Below are 11,446 nucleotides of genomic sequence, written 5' to 3'. Positions count from 1 at the left end.
GCACTACCACTGAGCAACAGCCCTTTCCTTACTGCTTATGATCATATGTGGCATCTGATCTTAATTGGTCATATCTGGCACTAATATTTCGTGCACTTTGCTTATTTCTCATAAAGGTAAAGGTACCCCTGCCCGTACGGGCCAGTCGTGTCCGACTCTGGGGTTGCGCGCCCATCTTGCTTAAGAGGCCAGGGGCCAGCGCTGTCCGAAGACACTTCCGGGTCACATGGCCAGCGTGACAAGCTGCATCTGGCGAGCCAGCGCAGCACACGGAAACGCCGTTTACCTTCCCGCTAGTAAGCGGTCCCTATTTATCTACTTGCACCCGGGGGTGCTTTCGAACTGCTAGGTGGGCAGGAGCTGGGACCGAAAGACGGGAGCTCACCCCGCCGCGGGGATTCGAACCGCCGACCTGACGATCGGCAAGTCCTAGGTGCTGAGGTTTTACCCACAGCGCCACCCACATCCCTCTTATTCCTCATAAATGAAAGCAAATCCTTCAAGTCTCTAGGTGCAACGTAAACTAGTATTTGATTGAAAGCTGTCACTACGCTCTATTTCATTATATGGGGAATGTTTTCTATTCTAAGCACGCCACGTAAGAAGTTGTAATTATGTCAAAGGTAAAATGCCAGCAAATTAATATTGCATTTGCATGAAGAAACAGCAGTTGAAGCCCCATGGTCTGTAGCGCATGTGACTGCTGCATTTCATTTATACACCAGTGTTCCTTGAAAGCAGAGCACTTGGAAAAAATGAAAATAACTTTCCCATGAGCCTCAGTCCCTCTTGAAAATGGGGGCTGCGAGATGTGCAAGGAACAGCCATCAACAGTTTCATTTTTTAGCACCCAAGTAATAATGTTCTTCATGTACATGCATTTAGATTATACCTTTGTGAAAAGTAGCTTTAGCTGAGATTGCAAAAAAGAAAAGTGCTAACCTTTTTTTCTTTTTGCCAAGGACAGAATCCATAAGTATAAAATGCTACAGTGTGGAGTGTTCCTATTTATGGCTGGTTAGGTGAAACACTGCCCTTTCCTGAGATCCCATTTCTTCTCCTTGCCCCTCCCCTAACAGTCAATCAGCATTCCATGATCACTAAGCATGCTCATGGACTAGTGCTTTGTTTTGGTTCTTTTGGAAGGGGGAGTTTACCTGAGGGTCTGTTTTCTCTAAGGCTTTTGCGTGTTCAGACCCAGAAACCTCCCCCCTAAATAAATTCACATTTGACTCAAATTTTGGTTTTGGTTTTTGGCAGAATTTAGGCCACAACTTTATTGATTACAGAAAGTGATTAGTTGCATAGGCTCTGGTTCGACTAGCTCCCTGCCATGCAGGTAGCGCTGACCCAGGGTCCAGCATAGGTCAGCCAAGGGTGAACACCTGGATAAGCGAAAAATCGGGAACAGACTATGTCTGCCACCCAGATGTCCCCCTGGAATCTGGCACGGGCACAAGCCCCTCTCAGGGGTTGACTAAACCAAGTTGGGTCCCTGGATTCCTTTAACCCTTCACATAGGGATGGCGAGAGCATTCTCCCATCCCTATCACCTGAACCAGAGCCTATCTGCAACCTTACAAGTTGTGATGATTTGCTACGTGGCAGGCGAAACCCAAATGGCAACAGCCAATCAGCCAAGTGGGGGAAATTCCTGCCGTGCCCCTGTCCCAACAACAGACGATACATGACGGCATAGCAAGGTCAAGCATGCAAGCCCTAAATATAGGGAGAGGTGGGTGGGTGTTCGGAATCCACGCGCCGAAAGAGGAAGCTCTGGGTCACATGCATGGGCATAAATAGGTCCCTTGAACCATTTGGACTGCGTCCCATTGACCAGATTGCACCCAGCTATGAGGGTCCTACCAATTGGGTGTTGTGGCTGACCAATCGTACCCACCCATAACACAGGGTGTCAGTTTCCAGGTCTCACTGCAATATGTGCCCTTTTTAAGGGAGGACCCTGCAGGAGGCTCCTGCAGCCCATCGGAAGCTGCAGAAACCCCGTTGGACATTCAGCTTCCAAAAATAGTTTGCAAACTGGAACAGTCACTTCCAGGTTTGCGATGTTCAGGAGCCAAAACGTTCAGGAACTAAGCTGTTCAACTTCCAAGGTACGACTGTATGCATAAATAAACCATAAATCATAAAGACACCACAGTTGCTGCTGTATCCCATTTCAAAGGAAACACGAACCCTGGGTAGGCACCTGGACTCTCTGGAATCTTGTGCCGCTCAAGATTGGGGTACCGTGCAACAATGTGTATGTGTAAACCTCCCTGTGATCTCTGGATGAAGGGTAGTATAGACATTTAATAAATAATAATAATGCATTTTGAATGTGTTTTAAATGGATGGTATGGATCTGCTTATGCATTTAAAGTGGATTAAAGCGTTCTGTCGCCCTAGTGCAACAAATCAACTTAAAAACAAGCAGGTCTTTTGCAGTTTGCAAAGTAAGAGACTGGAGGAGCCCAGAATATAAAAATTCTTGCACCCTGGTAGTATACTGGCAACTACACAGGACTGTGAAAACCTGTTTTACTGCATGACAGTGGTCTAGGCCCAGACATTTAATTCAGCAGCTGATATTTCTTAAAGTGTTGCCAGTCATTGTTACATCAACCGATCCAGCTAGGTGGACTTGTGCGCATAATCAGTCAACTGGCACAAGAACCACATGTGCAAACCGATGTTGCCCATGTGGTCCCAAGGCCAAGGCTATACGTGCATGCAGTTCTGTTGCTGGATTGGGACCCTTCATTAGGCAAGAACTTAGACACCAGTGGAGGGAGAGTGAGCTCATTGTCCCTAAACAGATGACTGCTCAGTGGATGTGGGGTCCTTGTGTCATAAGAGGACGCTGTTTAGGAGATGTGCTCCACATTAAGAAATCTGGACATGAAATACCTAGGAAATGAGTGTGCTGAAACTCCATAATTAAATTATAGTATACAGCCATTGTGCATCAGATATCTATTGATCGGTGAAAGACTATTCTCTTGAGATTTCCTAACCACACAAAGCATAAATTAATTTGCCATGTAATTAACTCAGAATGACTGCCGAGGGAAATTAATATTATGGGATTTTTTCCTGCATACTGTGTAAATGGTAATTTTAATAACGATATTAATTTATGTGTCAGGCAGATCTCGTAACAGTGGTGCCATTTAGGTAGGCTTCGGGAGGGAAATGGTTGCCCTTTGTGTTTTGTATACACATTGATCACCCAACAGGACTTCCTGTAACTCTGCCCTTCCTGGTGACTCTCTTTCAGCAAAACTGAAAGTTTCATGAGCAATCATTGCCAGTACTAAGTAGTGGTGGTTCTGCATTTTTCATGGGAAATGCATTACAGATATATACCCTGAAAATTAAATGTATTTTGCATTTTCCAGTTCTTTCCCTTCCTTCTTCTAACTTCTGCCTCCTCTCCTTCCTCCTCCCTGCTTGAAGCTACTCAGCAGAGCAGAGATGTGGGGAGGGAAGGAGGTTGAGCACATCAGGCCAGGTTGATGGACAGCTGCTAAGGAGACATAGTCTTCCATAACCATGCCCATGCTCAGACACCTCCCTTGGGTACGCAGGGCCTTCCATTCGAGTGGCTTAATGCTAGTCCAACATTGCACCTCTGTAAAGAGGGAAGAGGTGTTCACTGGAACCTTGGAAGCTGCCTTAGACAGAGCATTGGTCCATCTAGCTCAGAATTGTCTGCACTGATTCACGCGGGAGATGCCAGGGATTGAACCTGGGACCTTCTGCATGCAAAGCAGATGCTCTACCACTGAGCTAAGACTAACTCTTCCCCCAGTTTTTGTTGCATCCCTCCTTCCCTTTCTCAAGCAATTTCACTCCACTGGATTTCACAGAGGATGTAAACAGGCAATACTCCACTGGAGATTAGTAGGGCAATGTAGAGGGGTACGAGGTAGCTTCCTTTGCCTGGTGATAGGCTGCAAAGAAGTTTCCACAACCTAGGACTGTCTTTAGCAGGGACTCACTGGGGCTGCAGAAAGTTGCACACGGGGGGGGGGGGGGAGAGAGAGAGGGAGGGAGGGAGGGAGGGAGGGAGGGAGGGAGGGAGGGATTCCCTTTCAATCCTTGGCTACTTTCTCAAATACTCCATACTGCCTGGAGAACTGCTAACAGTCAGAGATTGGGAAATGATGCAGGTTCAATCCCTGGCTTTAGGTAGAGCTGGGAAATGCTCCTGCCTGAAATTCTGGAGAGCTGCTTTATCTTAATCTCCACATATACAGAGACTTGAACCCTCCCACCTGGGAGCGCTTCTCCTTCCTCAGTGTCCCACCCTGAGAAAAACCACTCTGACCTGCCTCTCATACTCTCTGTCGGCTCCCTGTATGTATCTTCATTTATCACAAATATAGATATATATTTAGAATCATACATCTAGTTAATACTACTAGAGAGTCACCAAATCAAAGATCACACAAGAAACCAAATCCCCTGCCTTTTTAGACTCAAACTAAACACCATACTCCGGCAGACAGCTACCATGTGGCGAGTTGGGCCATCCATGTCTTCAGATGTCCCTCTGCTGTTTCTGTTAATTCACTGCAAAATGTCGGTAATTGGTATTGGCTTTGCTTGAATCTGCTCATTATTTCTGCTAAGCGTTATCAAGCACAGATGAGATTTCCTGATGCAACGTGACACAGGATCCCTGTGTTGTTAACAGCTCAGTGGAAGACAGAACTTGGAGTTGTTACTGCTTTCCTGTTGCAGCAACAGGAGGGAGAAACTTGCGCCTGCCACACTCTTCCTTCTGTGTCATTATTTATGTGTATCGCATTTAAAAACTGCTCTCTATCCAAAGATGCTCTGAATGAAGGTCCTTTTTTTAGCCACCGTGATTTCGTACAAGTATTTTCTGGCACAATCTAGAAAGGCATTGAGCTTGTGCCAGAGTGTTGGGTACCATAAAAAAATGACCAACAAGTTTCATTGTCTGGAAAAGAAAGGCTCTTTGATAATCCTGAGTTAGAATATGAACAAATTGGTCTTAATAAAGGGAGGAAATTATTATTATTATTATTATTATTATTATTATTATTATTATTATTACATATTTTAAAGTAAGATTTTATTAATACTGTTTATAATACATTACAATAAAAAACAAACTAACCTAAATAATAATAAAAGCAAAAGAGAGAGAGAGAGAAGAATGCTACTCTCACAGGTAGATCTTAACACGTGTCTCACAAAGGAAGAAGCTGACCCTCCCAGCTCTCACCTGGAAGTTTCCCTTTCTTCTTCAGTTTTCCGCCCTGGGAGAGAAATAATTGTTATTTATGTGGCCTTAAATAATAATTTTTAAAAAGGCTGAGAGGCCTGGAGGCTGAATGTTCATTTGAGCTGCTGCTTCCTTCATGGCACCCTGTGTTGAAGGGAGCTGCTGTGTTGGTGTGGTCCCTATAAAGTGTGTAGTTTATACCAGTAAGTTGAAATAGTAGCTGGTTTTATTTGGTCACTAGATGGCAACCACATAAACATATCTTAAACTCCTCCTCCCTTAGTTTATACTGCCAACATATAATCTATATAGCGGCAATAAGCACAGAGAGAAAAATGGGAAAAACAAGTAGTAATCTCTCTCTGTATATATAGATATATCAGATACATTGGTCTCAACACCCAAAATCTCTTGCAATTATAAATTCAGCCTCTCCCTGGGCTTGGAGGTTCTTTTTAAATGGCATCCTGCAAATATTCCTGGATCATCCACAGGTGGCAATGGATGTTCTTTCTGAATATGGCTCAGCAGGAGACACACAGTAGTATTATCTGGTTCAGGGACTGTGGACCCTTCAGTCTCTCTGGTTGTGTGAAACGAACAGGGTAATAGCTCCACATTGATTCACTCATCCACCTCTGCAGGAAGCTCTTCTTCATGCTATGAATACACTTGATCATGACGTCCCTGAATTTCATCTGGCAATTCCACCGCCCATGAGAAGAGGCTTTGTCTGTGCTGTGAGGCAACCTGCCACTCAGTGAAATCCATTCCCAAAACTGAGGGCATCAACTAGCTGCTCCACTGCTCGTCACCTTGATGTTCCTTTTAATCCATAGCAGGGTTTTTTGTTCTCCCTGTTTCTTGCACATCTTAACAGCCTCATCAGGGTGTAAGAGTGTCTCAGTGTGTATGCAATTTCCTACCCATTGGCAGTTCTGCTGGCAATTTCCCTGTAGTAGAATGTGGTGTGACACAATACTGAAAAAAGAATCTGTCTAGCTTATTATTTAAGGTGCCACGTGCCTTTTTTAAAGTCCCTCTTAAACAGTTCATGCTGTTTTTTTCTTCTAGGTCATTGGAAGCTGAGTGATGTGGTGCAATTCTTATATTGTATTCTTGATGTGCTTTTTCTCCATACATTCTTGTAAAATTGCACCTGTAAATTGTGGCCCATTATCACTGACCATTACCTCCAGTAATTCAAAAACAGAAAAAGAAAAGTGGAATTGATCAACAGTCACTTAAGTGTGGTAATGGATAGCATTATATGAACTTCAAACCATTTGGAAGAATCAGTTGTTATTATTATGAACGTTTTCCCACAAATGGGCCAGCGTAATAAATGTATGTGAAGCAGAGGTGCAAGTTTCTCTGGATGATTTTGGGGGCCCAACATGACATCCTGACATCGCACATGAGACCCTCTGAATATTGAGGAAGCCCAGCCACCTCAAAAAAGAAAAGAAAAAAGTTGGGGGGCCATAGTGCCTCAGTCCCCAGGAGCCAGCACCCTTGATGTGAAGCCTTGACCAAGATCATGGTGGGCATTCTCATAGGTGTAAGAGTGCTTTTGGAGCAGCATGTTGTGTAGATCGACAAGCCCCACATTATCACACGACAGACTCAATCCACTGGTCTCTTTCTGGCCGCCACATATAGCTACATACTAATTCCTTCAACCATACAATGCTAGGATGTACTTCATGCAACAACTTCATTACAGCAGACTAACTCCCTGGTGGTACTGCTACTTGAGACTGCATCTTTCTTGGATATTCAAGGATGCCCTGCACTAATATTAAGGTTGTCATTCTGTGTTTCCCCACGCAGTCCATCCTTTTGTTGCCATTCGTTGCACTTGCTCATTCTCCCGTTTATTCTTTGCTGCATCTGTCAGGGATGTGGATATCAGTTCAACATGAACAGTTTCAGGCCACTGAGGTACCAACTTTGGTTTATCTGGTAGTGGACGTCTGCTAAGGGCATCAGTGTTACCCATTGGCTTGACCTGGTTCATATTCAAATCTGTAGTCATATGCAGACAACATCAAGGCTCATTTCTTGATTCTAGCAGGTGCCATTGGGGCACTGGCTTTGTCTCTCCCATCAGACCCTGGAAGGGTTTCTGATCTGATTGTATGACCAAATGTCTGCCATAAAGATATGAATGGAACATTTCAAGTACTAATTGTGAATAGGGTTTTTTTTGACCCACTGGGGCCAGTGATCTTGATGCATAACTTATAGAGTACTCTGTTCCATCAGGCATCTGGTGGGCAAACACTGTTCCCACTCCAATAAGTTATTTAAGACTATCTTATGGATAGCCCTAAAAGGAATCAGATTAAAGAAAGAGCAAAAATCAAGGATAAAACACTAGCTGGGCAGAGAAGCAATGCCCTACACAAGCATAGGCAAACTCCAGTCCTCCAGATGTTTGGGACTACAATTCCCATCATCCCTAGCTAACAGGACCAGTGGTCAGGGGTGATGGGAATTGTAGTCCCAAATATCTGGAGGGCCAGAGTTTGCCTATGCCTGTCCTAACGTCTTCATTTCTTTCATGATTATAAAATTTGGCCCCACTGAGGACATCATGTGTCACTTGACTGGGGGAACTTGACTGTGAATAAATGAACAAGTATACCAACAAACATACTGTAACTCAGGTTTGGGCTAGTAGGAAATTTCTTTTCCTATTTTTGTGTGCAGTTAATTAACTGCACAATATGCCTTAAACATCCTAATATGTCCACAGAGTCTCCAAATTACTTTGCCTGCACATACTAAATTACTGTAGTGTGAAGTGTGTTTGTGAAGATTTTTTCTGGGGATAGTGAAAACCTAACTAGGTTTTCTAACCAGGCAACCTAACTAGGACATTTTCCATGTTTGCACCCAGCACCAAGTACTCACCAGCCCCCAGCCAACATAGCCAATGGTCAGGGATGGCATTGTTAGAATTCCTGTTCCATGATTGCAGTCATGGGATTTTTGTCTATCACATGACGATATGTGTTTTAACTCCACAAAGTGGGAAGTGATGGAGACAGGATGTTTGTGTTACTGTGTTCCGTGAAAAGGGACTGTTGTCCTTTGTTTTTTCTCTTTGCTGTCTGATGCTAGAGAGAGAGGGAGCCATGTTGCAGTGCTCCGTGTGTGTTTAAATGTAAATAAAGTAGATAAGCCAAAATGCTGAGTTGCTGAGGTCTGTTACGCAACTGCGAAAACTCTGTGGATCCCTAAGTGTGCCGGTGTCGGTTGGCATCGGTCGCTGTGATGTTTGGGCAGAAGAAAGCTTTTGAAGCTCCCGAACGAAGAGCCAGGAGGGAGGGAACATGCCAGTTGGGCAAGTGTCTCTGCTAGGGTCCTACTCAAATGTAGGCTGAACTCCTGACTGGCATGACACTAAAGAGCCAGTGTGGTGTAGTGGTTAGAGTGATGGACTAGGGCAGGCATAGGCAAACCTGGCCCTCCAGATGTTTTGGGACTACAACTCCCATCATCCCTGACCACCGGTCCTGTTAGCTAGGGATGATGGGAGTTGTAGTCCCAAAACATCTGGAGGGCCAGGTTTGCCTATGCCTGGACTAGGGGCTGAGAGACCAGAGTAGGGTTGCCAGGCTTAAGGTAAAGGGAGCCCCAGATGCCTTGTCTCCTGCCACATCAAGAGATTTGGAAGTCTTATTTGCCTATTTTTGGCCTGGAAGGTGGTAACCTTAATCCCAAACCAGTTCTGAAGTTTCCAATGTTTGCTATTTTGCCTGACCAGGGCTTTTAATTTTGCACTGAGGGCTAATGCTATAAAATTGATGGTGGTGAATCAGGGTATGCTGCTATGGCCACTCTGTTTCCTACAGACTGCAAACCTTCTTATATGCCTAGATGAATGTATACTGTATGGATTGGTTCCAATGTTTCTCTCATAAGAGATGACCTATAAAAACAATGGATGTTCCCTCCTTGTGTCCCACTTGCACATTTTATTGTTCCAAATTCTACTACAAACATTTCTGTAATTATTAATGACCGAGAAATTTTTTCTTTTAGGCTTTAAGTAGAGCAGGGGTGGTTGGGAGGGGAGGAGATTTTTCATCCCTCTGTGAACATCTTTTCATTTGTTCCTTATTCTGTTTAAACAACAAGATGATTTATAGCTTGTAAACCACACAGCGTAATCTATCAAGTGCTAGATCTGAAAGAGCAGAGCCATAACAATATGAAAAAGGCCATGTGTTTGTGGCATTAGGATGGGATTAATGCCTTTTGAAGTTGTGTGCAAGTCTTACTCCTTTCTTTGCAACCCGTGAATAGGTATTAAAATTCTGCCATTCTTGATGAAAGCTGAATGTAAAGAAGTAGCGGGCTCAGTGTGGGGCTGTGGAATTCTTTCTTTTTAAAAACAGCTTTGGCAATACAGTAATTAAAAGCACATTAAGGCATCAAATGGCAGATGACACTGCAGGCGTGATATTTTGCTCTACTAATCCATGCTCATGAATATTCTTTATAGAAGTATACTAAGGGTATGCCTCCACCTCTCCACCCCAATACATCATTAAATATGAGAGATTAACAGAGTCTCCAGGTTCAGAGGAACTAAGCCTCTGAATGCATGTTGCCAAGGGTTAACTCTGAGGCCATGTTGACCATGCCATGTTGATGGAGTTCAAGAAGCAACTGATTTGATGGACTTTTGGTCTGATTCAGCTGAGCTTTTTGAGGGGGGGGGGCATATCCCCAAACTCTCAACAGGAGAGCTAAAGCTACCTGTGTAGATGTGCCTTTGATGGATGTGTCCCCAGTTCACTATACATTCAATTAAATATGTTGTTGTAAAACAAAAACATTGTGTTGTTTAGTTCAAAAATCAGGTCTAGCTATTTTAAATATTCATTGCACTTTCCTGCAGTGGTAGCTGGTAGATTTAACCAGAATTCCAGGTAATACACTTGATTCAGTAATGCTCTAAACGCCACAAGTTCATTGCAACTCATTTATCATTCCGCTCATAGCCCCCAGCACCATTTAGCAAGGTAGCAAAGACTGTGTGTGGACTAAAGTCTATGTCATTTCCTTGCCCCAAAGTAATCTTTCAGTATTTTCAATGGAATTTGGACAATATAATCTAGTAATAGGATTCCAGGCCAGCAAAACAATATTGCTGGGTGTTTTGACTCCTCCAGCAGATTGAATTGGTTGGTACTGATCAGCGCCTTTTATTTTAACACATGAGGGAGTAGGTTTAAAAGGAGCGGTAGGATGAAAGATTGCCCAAAATACACTTTTTAATATAGCTTCCTTGAGGAAAAATAGTGCAATTTATTCTTTTTTGATTATGTGTGCTTAATCACACCCTTGGCAAACTTCAAGGTAATTGACTTTTTGTTCCTTCTTAAATACCTGGAGGGGGGGGGAACATAACCTGAATTATGAAACAAATGTTACATTTTATTTTCGCATCAGGATATTTTAATGGGAGAAAGAAAAGGTTTATTTAGAACGGCAATAAATATGCAAAGGATTCAGCAGCAAAGACAAACATTTCAATAAATAACTTAATTGAACTGTGCATATTCAGTGATTGAAATCCGATTACTTTGTGGCTTAATTTGTGTACTGCTTGACTGCTCTGCAGTTGCAAGCAATTTAACAATGCCGGCAGTACATGGAGATGGAATGTTAAACAGTGACTCCGGTGCTGCACAGGAACAATGTCTTAGAAGCAAATTGTATTTTTAATTTTTAAGCATGCAGAACTGCATGGGATTCTGCCTTTAATGGGAAGCCTTAGAAGTGAGATGGTGTTTTAAAAGGTATTGCCTAAACTTTAGGCCCTCAAAAGATCTAGTTGTCTGCAGATTGTCACATTGTGCTTGGAAAGATTTATAGCAAGTAGTATTATAAATGATATAATGTTATAAAAATAATAGTGTGCTGAAGCACGTTCACTCCTGCAGCTTCAACTCCTGTAAGGTATAAATATTAATTTCCTGGATTTTAACTGTAAATTGTAGCCTGGAGCAGTTCTTCTGTTACAAGGTTCTTCACATTGTCTCAAGCCCTTTGGGTTAAAACATGAAATTGGCGCATGTGAGATGGAGCTTGCCTTCTTAGAATTAAAGCTCCCTCTTTTTAGCAGCAGTCCATGGGGTGAGGAGCAATAGCAGCACCCACCCAGCA

At 43.3% G+C, this 11,446-nt stretch overlaps 1 non-coding gene across 1 annotated transcript; it reads right to left on the bottom strand.

Moving 5' to 3' along the window:
• Nucleotides 1-3,730: 3,730 nt before the first annotated feature.
• On the bottom strand, nucleotides 3,731-3,799 carry TRNAA-UGC (transfer RNA alanine (anticodon UGC)). Its single transcript has one exon. It is a non-coding gene; the product is annotated as a tRNA-Ala (tRNA).
• Between the last annotated feature and the right edge of the window lie 7,647 nt (nucleotides 3,800-11,446).

Source organism: Podarcis muralis, chromosome 8, assembly GCF_964188315.1.
Source record: "Podarcis muralis chromosome 8, rPodMur119.hap1.1, whole genome shotgun sequence".
NCBI classification, from domain to species: domain Eukaryota; kingdom Metazoa; phylum Chordata; class Lepidosauria; order Squamata; family Lacertidae; genus Podarcis; species Podarcis muralis.
This window is presented reverse-complemented; position numbering and strand designations above follow the sequence as displayed.